This window comes from Macrobrachium rosenbergii, chromosome 9, assembly GCF_040412425.1.
Source record: "Macrobrachium rosenbergii isolate ZJJX-2024 chromosome 9, ASM4041242v1, whole genome shotgun sequence".
Lineage (NCBI taxonomy): Eukaryota > Metazoa > Arthropoda > Malacostraca > Decapoda > Palaemonidae > Macrobrachium > Macrobrachium rosenbergii.
The window spans coordinates 53,978,608-53,994,847 of record NC_089749.1 but is presented as its reverse complement, the minus strand read 5'-3'; the positions used below and the strand labels follow the sequence as shown (position 1 = coordinate 53,994,847).

The 16,240-nt window shown below is 35.9% G+C and overlaps 1 protein-coding gene across 31 annotated transcripts in view; it reads left to right on the top strand.

Annotated features, from left to right (window-relative positions):
• The window catches only part of LOC136841815 (SH3 domain-containing kinase-binding protein 1-like), a 334,418-nt gene that overhangs the window by 243,181 nt on the left and 74,997 nt on the right, over nucleotides 1–16,240 (top strand). For 2 of the 31 annotated variants that reach the window (XM_067109166.1, XM_067109163.1), the window contains exon 4: nucleotides 6,915–6,981. The exons of the other annotated variants lie outside the window; for them this stretch is intronic. The gene's annotated coding sequence lies outside the window, so the exon portion shown is untranslated. The remainder of the gene's footprint in view (nucleotides 1–6,914; nucleotides 6,982–16,240) is intronic. 31 annotated transcript variants of the gene reach the window in all.

Sequence of the window (16,240 nt, the reverse complement as noted above, 5' to 3'; positions counted from 1 at the left end):
TTACAGATATATGTACATATATACCTATATATATATATACACATAGGCTAAATATATATATATAATATACATTATATATATATATATATTATATTATATATATATATATATATATATATATATATATATATTTATATTTATATATATTTATATATATATATATATGCAGTATATTAGTTTCGTATTTAATTTTATTACGCCGTCAATAATCAAGATGTTGAGACACCAGTTTTACTAGCCATGAATAATATCTCTCTCTCTCTCTCTCTCTCTCTCTCTCTCTCTCTCTCTCTCTCTCTCTCTCTCTCTCTCTCTCAGCGGTGTTGAACTGTTGGTAAACTTTATAGGAAAATAGGAGAACACGCTTTTAGTATTGAAAGTCACTCACTAAAAAAAAACTCATTACCTTTATTTTTCCCGCCACGTTAAACGGACCGGGTCAAGAGTTGTCCATAGAGAGAGAGAGAGAGAGAGAGAGAGAGAGAAAGTTGTCAGTGCGGTTTGGGGCAATTACCGGTATCCTCTGTGATGACGTCATGGGAAGACAGTCGATGGGAAGATGTTGATGTGGGCGTATTGAGCGATCCTTTCTCATATACAGAGAAACACAAGGCAGCTAGAAGTACAAAAATTCAAAATTCAGATTACACGTGATAAAGAAAAATAATGTACAGTTAAAATCGAACATTGCTGACAGTGATAATTAGAATAAGTAAAAAATGCGCCTAAGTTTCTTCGGCGTAATCGAGTTTTCTGTGCATCGTATAATGCTTTAACCTTAAAATAAAAATTACTGAGGCAAGAGAGCTGCAATTTGGTATGTTTGGTGATGGGAGGGTGGATGATCAACACCAATTTGCAGCCCTCTAGCCTCAGTAGTTTTTAAGGTCTGAGGGCGGACAGAAAAAGTGCGGACGGACAGACAAACCCGGCACAATAGTGTTCTTTACAGAAAACTGAAAAGTAAAAGTAATAATGATATACTATTACTTTTTTATTGTAAATATTTACCAGTTGCTCCTAATCTCGTTGGTGTTTTTTTTGTGTTTTTGTTAAATACGGGCTAGTAAGTGCACTCGAAATATTTCTTTCACTCGTATTTTAACTTGTAATTGGCCTTGCTGCTGTTATGTTATTTTTAGGAACTGATTTCAAACTTCAGCCTTGAAATATCTCTACATCCTAGGAATTATGTTTGAAGGCGAATACAGTATTTTTTTATACCTGTGATAGTGTGGTAATTTTCTTTATAAAAGGCATTGTGAATAAGGTGACCCGTGTGTTGTTGTGTGTGTGTATATATATATATTTATATATATATATATATATATATATATATATATATATATATATATATATATATATATATATATATATATATATATATAATGTATGTATGTATGTTTATATGTGTGTATGTGTATGGATATGTATATATATATGCATTTATATATAATATATATTATGTATGTGTATATATATATATATATATATATATATATATATATATATATATATATATATATATATATATATATATATATATATACATACATACATATTTTCGTTCTTAAACTGACTGATGCTATATAAGTTTACTTGCACAAGGTGATTTAAAATTAAATCGTCATCATATTTTTAGTAGTAATTAGAAGCAGGAGCTGCTTATTGGTGTCAAAATGTGTCTTTAGAGAAAGGAAACAAAATCTGATCACGATACAATAAGCAAAAGCAATGGAGAGAGAGAGAGAGAGAGAGAGAGAGAGAGAGAGAGAGAGAGAGAGAGAGAGAGAGAGAGAGAGAGAATGTCAAGTGCTGGGAAATGCCATCAGGTAATGGCATATTTGGCCCTTTTGTTTATTTATACGTCGACCACTAGTTTGTCATTTTCGTATTTTTCCTTTTGATATATTCAAATGCGTCTGCATCAAATGGATACGTACAATTTCCATAAGTCTCACAAACGATATTATGGACACACACACACACGCACAAACACACACACACCCACATTTTCGGCAAATGTGGTGACTCGAGACATTAAGAAAATGGCATTCATCGTCGCGTTTTCTCTTTGGCTGCTCAGTAGGAGAGGGAATTTTTTTTACCAATTAATATACTTAGATTTAAAACTTCTTTCTAAAACAAGGTTTAGCAGTAGCTGTACAACTCAAACCATTTTATGCTAAAAAATAAAAGGCAATTGTTTCATTGTTTTTTTTTTTTTTTTTTTTTTTTTTTTTTTTTTTTTTTATTTTTTTCTTTTGTGAAGGATTTGCCTGTGGTGACCTAGGTGTCGATTGGGAACTTTAGTTCGCCAACCGTAGTCCTATTATGTTGATAGTAAAGTAGCAATTATCTTCCAAATTGTCTAAGTTATTCATGGTCCAAGTCCGGACATTAATAAAGATGTGAGCCAAAAAGTGGAAATTTAATCAAAATAATAATAAAAACTGATCGTAATCATCTCACTGGTAATTGCTTCCGCGTATTCTGATTCTCCTCAAAAATTGGTATGGTTTTTTAATAATAATAATATTAATAATAATAATAATAATTGATCGTAATCATGTCATTAGTAATAGCCTGCGCGTGTTCTGAGACCCTCAAATTTTTTTTATTATAAATACTGATTGTAATCATCTCATTTGTAATTGCTCGCACGTGTTCTGATACCCCTCAAAAATTTGTTTGGTTTTTAAATAATAACAACAATTGATCGTAATCATCTCATTAGTAATTGCTTGCGCGTGTTCTGATATTCCTAAAAAAATTTTTTTATTATAATAACTATTGATTGCAATCATCTCATTAATAAATTCTTGCTCGTGTTCTGAAACCCTTGAAATGTTTTTTTTTTTTGTGGTCTGAAGAGCTGGCCCTCACATTATGCTAAATAGCGACGATGGAGAACACGAAAACGCGCAGTTGCTACCGTCTGCGCATCCGGGACATGTCCGTGTGTGTCCTGTCAGTTAATCAGAGCGCCGGGGTCTGTAACAATAGACAGTGTACCGAATGTTGAGCAACACTATCCGTCTGCTCTCTGATTGTGTACTCTCTCTCTCTCTCTCTCTCTCTCTCTCTCTCTCTCTCTGAAACTGTTCTCTCTCAAATTGTTTCTCAACAAATGCCTGATCCATGGCTTTACCTCTCTCTCTCTCTCTCTCTCTCTCTCTCTCTCTCTCTCTCTCTCCTGAAACTGTTCAAATTGTGGTTCTTATCAGATGCCTGATTCATTGTTATACCATAAGCCGTTGTTGATCTCTCTCTCTCTCTCTCTCTCTCTCTCTCTCTCTCTCTCTCTCTCTCTCTCTCTCTCTCTCTCTCTCTCTCTCTCTCTCATATGAAACTGTTCAAATTGTTTCTCAACAAATGCCTGATCCATGGCTTTACCATAAGCCATATATATATGTATGTATATAACTTCATTGTTTAATCTATATCTTATCTCTATTCTAGCCATTATCTCTCTCTCTCTCTCTCTCTCTCTCTCTCTCTCTCTCTCTCTCTCTCTCTATATATATACACACACACACACACACACACACACACATATATATATATATATATATATATATATATATATATATATATATATATATATATATATATATGTATATATCAAATGCGTGATTCATTGTTTAAATCATTCTTTCAAATAGATTCTTATCATAATATATGATTCATTGCTCTCTATATATATCTCTTCCATTATCTCTCTCTCTCTCTCTCTCTCTCTTCTCTCTCTCTCTCTCTCTCTCTTTCCTTAGCAGTCTTACTCTTGAACAAATCCTGGTATGGTCTGGGACCACTTTGATTTTGTTGCCTAATAGAAGGTCCTTGAGATCGGGACTTTATTAGGCTCTTGAACTGTCGACTAAAAATATGCGCATGCACGAGCGCGTACTCGTGAGTCGCCAAGTGCTGGTGTTATATCGAAGTTGCTGCTCACTCTCGGTGTGTGTGTGTGTGTGCGCGCGCGCGCCAGTGCCCGTGCAAGACAAGATCTTTAGTACTTATGACATTTGATAGCCTTTGACTTAGCCGATAAAGAGTGTGTGTATATATATGTACAGTATATACATATATATTATTTATTTATATATATTGGTGTTTTTTTCAGGTTGTATAGCTAATTTTGTCCGAAAAAGGTGCAGTTCAAACAATAATTTTGTTTAATTTAATCATGTATTGATTTTTATTTTATGTAATAATAGTTGCCTGCCACTCGGTCTTCATGGAAAATTGTTATTCTGAGATGACTCGTTCATCTCCTATCTTGCATTTCCTGAAGAAGCTGGATCCTGACGGGGAAGCCCTGGGAAATTTCTTCCTAGTCCCTAAGATATTGAAATCGATTTTATATTAACTAGTATTAAATGTTTTTCACGGATCTGGACGGTACGTGGATGGGACACTCCCAGTGAAATCCGTCTTCATTAGCATATGACCTATGACCTAGCAACTGCATCTCGGAAATAAATACAAAGAAGTTTGCAAAAGACCAACGGTTCACTGAGGCGTTAGAAGCTGATGGTGGGTACAGGTGTTTTGTGTTTGTATAAAGGACTTGGGTCTTTGGTCGAGTTCTTTGTTTTTAATCTATTTATTTCGATGTATTTGATCATTTATCTTTAAATTTATTGCTGAAATTGTCTTCTTCCGTATCTTGAATTTAAGTGATGCCAAACAGTTATTTATAGCATCATTGATTTAATTTCAAGACACGAAAAAAGACTAATTTACAGCAATAAATTGAAAAATCAACAAATTAAATAAATGAACAGGAACAAAAACTCGACCAAACAGAGCAAAGTCCTTTATACACAAACACACACAGCACATACTGATGGTTTTTATGGCCTCGAAGTGAACCCTAAATCCTTTGAAGATTTCTGTTTTTATTTTATTTCCTGATGTACTGGATCATGTGCAATCCTAAGAGTCAAAATAATCGAGCGACTGTTTTGCTTATTTATTACTTGTTGAAATATCTCGTTTGGCGTCTCTGTTTTTAATAAGAATGCCCATTCAAAGGAAGGCTGTATAGTCAGTAATTCTATTACTTGTTTTTGTGATTGACGCCTTTGACTTCCTCGTATTATCCCTTTGATGTGAACTATGTCCAAAAAGGCTGATTGGCCATTCTAAGTACCGTTATCGCATGTATGCAAGTGATATTATTATTATTATTATTATTATTATTATTATTATTATTATTATTATTATTATTCATTATTATTATTATTATTATTATTCAGAAGATGAACCCTATTTATGTGGGCCATTGACTTGAAATTCAAGCTTCCAAAGAATACGGTGTTCATTCGAAAGAAGTAGCAAAAGGTAATGGGAAATACAGAAAGAAGAGATCTCACTTATTAAAAAAGAAAATAAATTAACAAAATAATAAATTATTATTATTATTATTATTATTATTATTATTATTATTATTATTATTATTATTATTATTATCAGAAGATGAACCCTATTCATATGGAACAAGCCCACCAAAGGGGCCATTGACCTGAAATTCAAGCTTCCAAAGAATATTGTGTTCATTCGAAAGAAGTAACAGAAGGTAATGGGAAATACAGAATAGAAATAATTTATTAGAAAAATATATATATTAATAAATAAATCAATTAAATAGAATTGTAAGTAAATTATCAAAGTGCAAGGAGAATTGTATTGTGATAGGAATAAAATCCCAAAGGTTCGTTGTCACTCATTTTGTTAGATTCTTGTTGACAAAACTATGGCATCGTCTCTCAGGAGAAAGAGATCAGAATATATGTAGCATAGTCGATTTCAGAGGTTTTAGAACTTGGACTGCTTAAATTGGGATACCAGTTCTTAAGATGGACGATAATAAAATTCCACAATTATGTAAATAAATTGTATTGATATGCAAAAGATAAAACAATTACGTTTGCGTTAAACACTGAGGAAGAACACCGTTCAGGTGTTCGGAAGTCTTGATTTTATCTTTTGCGTAGTAATACAAGTTATTTGCATAACTGTTGAATTTTATCATTTAACAGTGTATCACGATATCGTGAATTTTTTAGCAGTAACTATAATAACAGTTGCTCTTCTGACGTGAGGAAGGGTATTGTCAAAAATGAGTTTCCAGTAGATCGTGGAAGAAGGCTTTCTGGCGCAATCATTTCAAGGCCCTTTGCAACCAGGAAGACCTTTTGGCACTTTGTACGTGCGAACTCTGGGATTTGTCTCCAAGGTTCCCATCGTTTTCCGTCAAACGTTTTTTGCCGCTGGAAGGCGGATTTGCCCTTAGGGCTGCTGTTGGCGAAGTCGGGACTTCTTGCTTCCAAGCCGTTGGTTACTTCGAAGTCATTAGCTGAAGCTAAAAAAAAAAGTACTAATACTGAGTAGTTCATATAGGCCAAGGTCATAGTTTTAATTGGTTAAGAAGCAATGAAAGTGATGACGGAAAAACGTAATACCTATTAGCTAATGAAATTCGTATAGGAGATTTTATTACTCTAATTAAGGTCAGGGGGAAAATGCAATAGACGTGTCGAAAAAAGTGTGAAAACTTAGTTGACAGTTTTTCAATTTGTGGTGTTATTTTCCATCAATTTTATTCACACATGAATCCGTTGTGATGAGTCATTTACCTCGTTCCCTTTTTGAAAAGTCCATCTTTCAGAATTGTCAGTTTAATTAATTAATAATCAACATTGCAACGAAATTGTTATTTATCTTACTACTTTTTGCATTGTTACGGATTTTTGTATTTCAGCAAAAGAATTGAAACACGGGCTATCCATTATCATTGTTGCTGTTATTATTTGTAAATATTTCAATGACAGCCGTTATTATTAGCATTTTTTTTTTATCATTTATGAAGTTTTATATGCTGACGAATTTCCTTTTTTCCTTTCCAGGTAAGTTGATTGGTTTCTGACCTGTGGAGTTTCGTGGTGCGAGGCCCAGGAAGGGAAACGAAGATATGTAAGTCACTAATACTTTCACTGGTGTTTTGCATACGGAACACGTTCTGCTTTGGTTCCTTGTTAATGTAGAATTCGACACTTGTTTCTTGCCCCCAGGATATTAATATCGTGCCTCAATATACGTAGTTGGTTTGCTTATAACAAGGAGTCCAGATTGGACAGTTCCATATTATTATTATTATTATATTATTATTATGGTGCTTCACAGGATGATTGTAAAACCAAGAGGATAATGTCAGCAAGGCCTTCATAAAGTTCACAAGGCAGCCTCCTTAGAGTAGCCTATGAATTACCGTTGTTATATTGGCCTTGTATCGGATTACTCCGTCAGAGTAATCGAGTGACACAAAAAGGCTATAAAAGGCTCAGGACGGAACTCGCAACTACTAAGTTTCTTGTAGCAGCTCAATTGCTAAAGTCATCAACTTGATGTCGTCGACTTTTTTGATCGATAGTTCGCAGCGTCGTATAAGACTTCTTGTTTGTTTGTTTGGCTTAGATGGCGCTCGCTAGTTTGCTTAGCCGTATCGCGGGGTGTTTAAGCTGGTCTCAAAAAAGAAAAAGGGGGGAGGGGGGGTTAGTAACAACCTTCATCGCGTCTGTAAAGTCATAAGCAGAGGTCGAAGATGGCCAGACACCAGCTGTTGCGTTTGACTGTCGTGTAACAAACGACCACGCGTTCTCGAGTAGTTTTCAATGTGTCAGAAGTCCCATTTTGAAATATATTGCCTGGAGATATTCAGCCACTTTTACGAGGCTTTGAAGTACACTATTTTTTTATTATTAAGTTTGCTAGTAGATCTTCAGTTTTTTATGAGGCGATGAATGAGAACATTAAGTTTGCTAGTAGATCTTCAGTTTTTTATGAGGCGATGAATGAGAACAAGGCTTCATTTCAAATGCTGGTCTCTTCGTTCGGTTTTTTGGAAGCAAATTACTGACGCGTTTAAGTAGGTTATAGATCTGGTTTGAAATTTTGTTCACATTATGTATTTAGTAGTACTGGCCATTTCATAATTACGTAAAGATAATATTTATTATAACAGAAGTATTTTTCAATTACTGAATATTAAATTAATGTACGACTTTAAATTTCCTTCCATTTTATTGATGCCCCAGGTTAGTTGATGCATGTACCTCAGTCGAAAGTGGTGAGGCTGTTTTTCGAATCTTAAAATTTTTTTGAGTTTGAGTACATTTGAAAGTGAAAATTGCCGACTTCTTTTCATATGTCTGTTGTTTTTCTTATTCGTAATGGACATGAAATATTTTTCCTTGGGGCGCTATGAATATTGATATGGATGTCCCTGTCATTAAAAAAAAAAAAGAGAGGTCCCTCTTGAATGGGTGCAAAAGGGTGCATCTGGTCAACTGTCAAAACTTTTTAGCCTCTTCTTTTAATTTTACTTTGAATTTTTCTTTGCAGTGGATGGAAGGAGGGTCTCTCTCTCTCTCTCTCTCTCTCTCTGTACGTTCGTTCGTAAGTTATGCATATCATTTTCGAATTTGGTTTAAAACTGTGGTGGTCATTGCTTCTTCAATATTTTCCCCTCTAAGAGCCTGTTAATTGCAGTTAGCAGGTGCAATTCCGTAAGACTGATTATTATTATTATTATTATTATTATTATTATTATTATTATTATTATTATTATTATTATTATTATTATTCAGAAGATGAACCCTATTCGTATGGAACAAGCCCATCAAAGGGGTCATTGACTTGAAATTCAATCTTGCAAAGAATATGGCGTTCATTTGAAAGACGTAACAGAAGGTATTAGGAAATAGAGAAAGAAGAGATCAGCTTTTAGAGAATAAAAAATAATATAACTTAACAAATGAATAGATAAAAAGATAAAAATGTAAGTACATTTTGAAATACAAGAAGAATAGCTTTAGGGTAGTAATGCAGCACAGAAAAGGCTACTACATTTTTTCAGGCTTTCATGGTCAGCTGACATATGATTACACCTAACAAAATGCCGCCTTCATATAATTGCAATTACCCTGAGGTTACCTTCAGATATTTATAATGATAGGAATTACCTTCAGTTGGCTACGATTACTCAGAGACAGCCTTCTGATAGTTTTTCACCTTTTTGCCTTGTGGGTATTATTACCTCATCGAGACCCACCAGTTATGCGAATGATAAAAGGCTTTCTGTGTTTTTTTATGAATGTTATAACGAGAGAAAATTTGTATAAAGGTATTATGAAAAATATAGAGTAAGGTATTCTTTATTGGAATAATAACTCTGAGGCGTTTTGATGTATTAAGTATTGTTATTTCAAAGAGAAGAGAAAGGTAATAAAAATAAACAGCTTAGGCTAAGCAAACAAAAAAAAACAAAAAACATAAACAAATTATGAATATTTACTTGTTTCTAGCTTCATTACAGCGCTGACTAATCTCACCGTCCCTTTCACTGTCAGGAAAAGGTTTCTTCCCAATGTTTCCCTGTAATTATATTTTTTATTATGTGCACTAGAAGGGCACTCCATTGAGTAGACACTGTGCGTATAAAGCAGTCTGGCTGCGGCAATAAAAGTATGCTCAGTTAGAAAGCACCTTATGTCATTGGGGGAGTGTTACGACGCTTTAGTCAGGTCCCTGCGCGCCATATGCTTCTTGTCTACGTGCCCTCAAAATTCTCGCACAGCTGTTGTTGAAATAAAAGAATAAATCTATAAACCGCTTGATCCTCACATCCTCTTCCTTGTTGAAACTCGCACTGCTCTTCTCCCGTTGGTCCTTGAGTTGTCAGTGCCGAAAGCGAGAGGTGTTTAAGACTGCATAAATTGCATGCAAATCATGCACAGTAATACTCGATGGGGAACCATCTTTATATCATCTTGCTTCACGACCTGGCTTATCAAGTTATGTTATCCAGTAAGAATCGTAGATTTACAGTTAAAGGCCTCATTCCTTCTGTCACTGGTTCATTTCTGTCACGGACACAGGGTTTAAAGGTTCCTTTAGGAGGTGGGTCCATCACTCCTTTTGGAGTTGTGCCCCACCCTTTTCGGTCTTTTTATTTGTGAGTCTGGATTGATTTGTCCGCAGGCAAGTAGAGACGATATGTCAAAGTTTGATATCTACAAACTAAAAATGAAGGAGAATAAGTGACATTTGCACAAGCTGTGCTATCATTGCTGCCAGTCACGGTGGTCGAAGAAAACTGAAAAAAGGACAATTTGTCAACTGGGACGCCAAACAAGATAGTAAGGATTTTGATAAATTATGTCGTTTCCCGATGCACTGAGAGAGAGAGAGAGAGAGAGAGAGAGAGAGAGAGAGAGAGAGAGAGAGAGAGAGAGAGAGAGATTGCTGAAAATGAATGTCTTATTTAGATACAGATTGTTTTCGGAATACCGACATAATTAATTCACGACCATCCCAGCCAGTTTTTTTTTTTCTCACTCAGTTGCCAAGTTTTTTCGGTTGGTGTTTGTTACTATAATATTTACAATATTATTTTGTATGTCAGTGTCTGTCTGTCTGTACGTATGTCTCTTCTCTCAACCGATTAATGCTTCTGCAACCAATGATTGTCTGGGGTCATGGAACTGTTAGAGAGCGCTCGTGATTGGAAGACGTCAAAAGAGACTGTTATTTCAGACAGGCTGTTACTCCTGTTAGGTCATATTGTGAGAAAGCAGTTCCATTTTAATCTTGGGGAGGGGCATCACCTCTCTTTGTCTGTCGGTCGGAGGCCATTTAGAAGGCATTTTGGGGGTAGCGGTGGTGCGGCGAGGGTAGCGGTCTTTATAGCGGGAGATTTTGCAGGGTAGAGGTTAGGCATTTTATATATTTTTGGACGAGGTGGGGGCAGGGGTCCCGGGAGGGGGGATGTCTGTTAACCAGGCTACCAATTCGTTGTGTGCAATGGTTATGGCTGTTAATCGTTCGTTTATCGTAACCGGTGTCGAAATGAAGCGAATTATTGTGTCCGTCTCTCTCTCTCTCTCTCTCTCTCTCTCTCTCTCTCTCTCTCTCTCTCTCTCTATATATATATATATATATATATATATATATATATATATATATATATATATATGAGTGAATCTCTCTCTCTCTCTCTCTCTCTCTCTCTCTCTCTCTCTCTCTCTCTCTCTCTCTCTCTCTCTCTCTCTCTCTCTCTCTCTCTCTCTCTACCCCGTCTTATTAGCAATCATTCATAACCCTCTGAAATGATGATGATAATAGGGAAAGGAGGCTGAAAGAGTAGCAGTATTAACTGCCACCGGATGTCTGTCTGTGTGTCTGTCACGTCATATTGCAATTCAAGAGAGCTAGATCGTTCTGCAGCATGTTAGGGCAATTTATCACACCTCCGGAGATAACACAGCGCTCTCTCTCTCTCTCTCTCTCTCTCTCTCTCTCTCTCTCTCTCTGCACTGACTGCGCAGTTCACTCGCTCCTGTGTAACGGTGTCTCCGTTTCCAAGTATCGGATTGCACTTTAATGGTGCTTGAAAGATGCAGAAGAACGGGAGCTATTATTTTATTAATATGTGTTGTAGCTTTGGTACTAAAAACACACACACACACACACACACACACACACACACACACACACATATATATATATATATATATATATATATATATATATATATATATATAGTGTGTGTATATATATATTTTGTGTATATATATATATGTATATATATATATATATATATATATATATATATATGTATATATATATATAAATATATATATATATATATATATATATATATATATATATATATATGTATATATATATATATATATATATATATATATATATATATATAAATATATATATATATATATATATAAATATATATATACACACACACACGCCTGGGGTCCCGCCATCTGGAGCCAAATCTTTCACACGGAAAAGGGCTGTTAGCTGAAGAAATGCGAGTACATTTAGTCCTTTCGAAAATATGTTTTTATTGTATCTTTGGCGTACATGTTGGCAAATGCATTTTGTGTCTGCATATTTAATGCATATCTGTATTAATAAGGTGTGGTCTCTTTAGCGGTAAGTTGTTGCAGATATAATGCAAAAACAAGTATTAAACAGCTGCTCAAAAAGAAACAATAATCTGAGCAGTGTCGTCAACAGCACTGTATCCTCATCTCAGTGCGGCGAAGATTCATATCCTCAACGTATTGTAGTGTTTCTTTTATAATTAACACTTTTTTTCTTTTCCCTGAAGACCACTGCCACTTAGCATAATTTATTCAATTTCACGTTTACATAATATCTTTTAGTTTACGTAATTCTTGTCTTGTTGCGTTGTCAAGATCTGTGAAATATCCACTGATCTATTCTTTCATTGAGCTTTTATCATTTTTTCCGTGTTGAATTCTTTTTTGTATGGAAGGCATTCTGATGTACATTTTCTTACATTTCCTTATTACATTCCTTGGCCAGATCACCGAAGCACATTCCAGTCAGTCTTTTGATGCCTTTTCCAGGCCTTTAATTTTAGCAGAGCAAATTCATATCTTTTCATGTCGTGGACTTTCAAAGATGTCTTCAGTCAAATTTTGACGAGGGCTTGACACTTTCATTATCACTTTATTTTCAAGTTGGACCTCATTATGACTATTCCCTTACAGATAGGGGACGCCATGACTAATGGTACCCTGCTACCTTGCTTATATTTCATAATGGTCTATTTAACCAATTAGTTAAGTTGGTAATATCCATGACTTCTCACTTGGGTTTAAACTGCTCTCGAAAACACAGGATGTGAAACTCATAACTTGAAGCCCCTAGATTGATATTTTATTTGCCAGCGATAAGCCGTATCTCGTTTTTAAGTGGTGTGACTAATGCTGTCCTGGGAAAGTTAGTTCGGGACTTCCTTGGCATTTAGTTATTGCTGTTAATTTTCTTGATGTTTTAACCTTATCCTTTTAGTTTTCTTTAAAAGAAAACTATAGTCCCGTCTTTGTCCGTTCCCACTTTTTCTGTCCGCCCTCAGCTCTTAAGAACTGCTGAGGCTAGAGGGCTGCAAATTTGTATGTTGATCACCCATCCTCCAATCATCAGACATACCATGCTGCAGCCCTCTAGCCTCAGTAGTTTTTATTTCATTTAAGGTTAAAGTTAGCTATAATCGTGCATCTGGCAACGATATAGGACAGGCCACCACCGGCTCGTGGTTAAAGTTTCATGAGCCGCGGCTTATACAGCATTATACCGAGACCATCGAAAGATAGATCTATTTTCGGTGGTCTTTGGCAGTTTAAATTCCACGACTGTACTGTATTATTATTATTATTATTATTATTATTATTATTATTATTATTATTATGTCTCCATTGCATTTGCATATTGCATTTATATAGAGTCCTGAGCTTAAATAAATTACATACTGTAGATGGCCTACTACTGTTATATTATGAAAAGACCAGGCTTCTCTTGTATATTTTTTTTCATATTTTATAATAAAAAAGCTGTTTTATAGGTAAACAGTGCTTGTAATAATTATGGGTAATTTATACCCAATCGGAGTTAGGATGCTGTCCACCTACAGCTGGCAGTGGGCAAATTATAGTACGAGTTTTCTCTTCGCTATATTTGGAGACGTGTTAAAGGACTTAGAAAGTTTCGCTTTTTTTAAGATTCCGTGTTATTCGTTGAATGTTTACTTACTTTGAACATTGGTATTTCTCTCTCTCTCTCTCTCTCTCTCTCTCTCTCTCTCTCTCTCTCTCTCTCTCTTAATCCTGATAAGGAAGGACCTCGACGAGGTAATCTCCATGCAGATGAGGTTGAGCTGTTTTGCAGGTAATTTCTCTCTCTCTGTTTCTTAATCCTGATAAGGAAGGACCTCGACGAGGTAATCTCCATGCAGAAGAGGTTGATCTGTTTTGCAGGTAATTTCTCTCTCTCTCTCTCTCTCTCTCTCTCTCTCTCTCTCTCTCTCTCTCTCTCTCTCTCTCCTCAGTTTCTTAATCCTGATAAGGAAGGGGCCTGACCAGGTAATCTCCATGCAGAAAAGGTTGATCTGTTTTGCAAGTTCTCTCTCTCTCTCTCTCTCTCTCTCTCTCTCTCTCTCTCTCTCTCTCTCTCTCTCTCTCTCTCTCTCTCTCTGAGAAGAGGTTGATCTGTTTTACAGGTTGTATTTCCCTGTGTCTCGTTCTCAATTTTTTTTATTAGGTCCACGTATCAGCTATCTTTTTAATGATTTATTACTCTGTCTTTTTCTGTGTTTTTTTAATTAGGTCCGTGTATCAACTATCATTTTTAATCATTTAAAGTCCTCCTTTTTGTATAAACACACATACTTGCATTTTACAAAGATACACAAGAATGCAATGGCTATTTCTTGCCTCCCAGAATCCACCCGCTAGCTATTTTTAAAACCTAAATTTATTTTGTCCCGTGTTATAATGACGAGGCACTCAGTAGAAATAATCTGTTGTCATGGAATCCCTCTATACTTTGGCGACAGTGTTATTATTATTATTATTATTATTATTATTATTATTATTATTATTATTATTATTTGGCGACATGCGATAAATATGAGGGAAAGTCTTGGAAAAGAGAGAAGGAAGAAAGAGAAAAATAGAAGGCGCTGACGGAATGGGGTCACTGGACCAAGCTTTTAGTATCGTGACCCGTCGGGGCACTGGGTATCACAGCGCTCTCTCTCTCTCTCTCTCTCCACCAACTGGTGACCCCATCGGGTACCCACTTTCTCTCCCCGCCCACATGCCCTTGTGGCATACGCCCCAAGTCCGACCAGTTTCTTCTTCTTCTTCTTCTTCTTCTTCTTCTTCTTCTTCTTCTTCTTCTTCTTCTGTTCCCTTCGGGGAGAGATTTCGGGACGATTCATTTATATGGAAGTGAGGAAAGTGAAGTCACGACAAAAACTGGGTCTCTGCTTCTACCTTTTGAGTCAACTGAGTCAACCTTAAACTGAACTCCCCGTAGGGGGTCAGTGCTTTCAGTGCACCTCATGTGTTGCACTGTAGGCATTTCTTAAGGTTCTTTGCAGCGTCCCTTCGACCCATAGCTACAACCCTTTTCATTCCTTTTACTGTACCTCCTTTCATATTCTGTGTCTTCCATCTTACTTTCCACCCTCTCCTAACTACTTTTCCTCCTGTGACACCTTTCAAACCTGTTAACTATTAATTTCCGTTTCAGCGCTGAATGACCTCGCAGGTTCCATCGCTTGTCATCTGGCCTAAATTCTATATTCTATTCTAGAACTGGGCTGGGAAATATAAGATTCAATTAGTGAGCTAAGAAGAAATTATTGAGTTTAGATGGTGAATTTATTTACTCCTATGTTTATTTTTCATACAAGTTTTGATCTATATATTCATTTATTTCCTTATTTTGTTATTACGGTCAACTTAAGGAAAGAGAGTACTTTTTCATGCCATATTTATCCTTGTTTGGTATTGATGTTCTCATATGCCAGTACCATTTTTTGCTGTGTTTCTTGTGCATGTGTGGGTCCGAAACCCTTCCGATAAGTGTAGATTTAGATTTTTTAAAATTTTTTTTCGTAGAAAATACAATACTAAGAAGAATTCTCAGAACGGTTTTTGGTTGGAATAAATAAAACAGTAATTAGAATTGTGAATTTACTTTCGACCGCAGAATAATCCTACCATCCTATCGAACAGGTTAAACTTGTCGTTGACATTCCAAACAAATTAGAAGTCATTCTACAATACATGCCAGTAAAATGTTCAAAGATTTAATCCATTGCATTTCACAGGTGTGGTTGCCATGGTTACCGTGAAACCTCGTTAACCGGAACTTTTAAGTTGGAGGACTCAAGTATGAGGCAGAGCATATTCTCGAGACATAAGCGTTTCCTCACCACTGGAGGGGAGACGTGATGTCTTGATGACTAGATGGTTAAGGGGGAGTGCTTAGTTATGTGTATTGTTAAGGAGGAAGTAATGACTTGTATGGGAGGGAATAACAAGCCATTCTCTCTCTCTCTCTCTCTCTCTCTCTCTCTCTCTCTCTCTCTCTCTCTCTCTCTCTCTCTTTAACTGCTGTACGCCTTTGTAACCTGAGCATGGAATCAGGTGCCTGGCTGTTATTGTCAGGTTGTGGGTCAAAGCTGTGGTGCAGAGAGAGAGAGAGACGGATTGAGTTAATCAGTGCTCAGTCAAATTATATATCAAGCCATTTAAAACGAGAGGGCTTCGACGAGGTAATCCTCAACCCGCAGCGCTGATACCATTTTCTCTCTTTCTCTCTCTCTCTCTCTCTC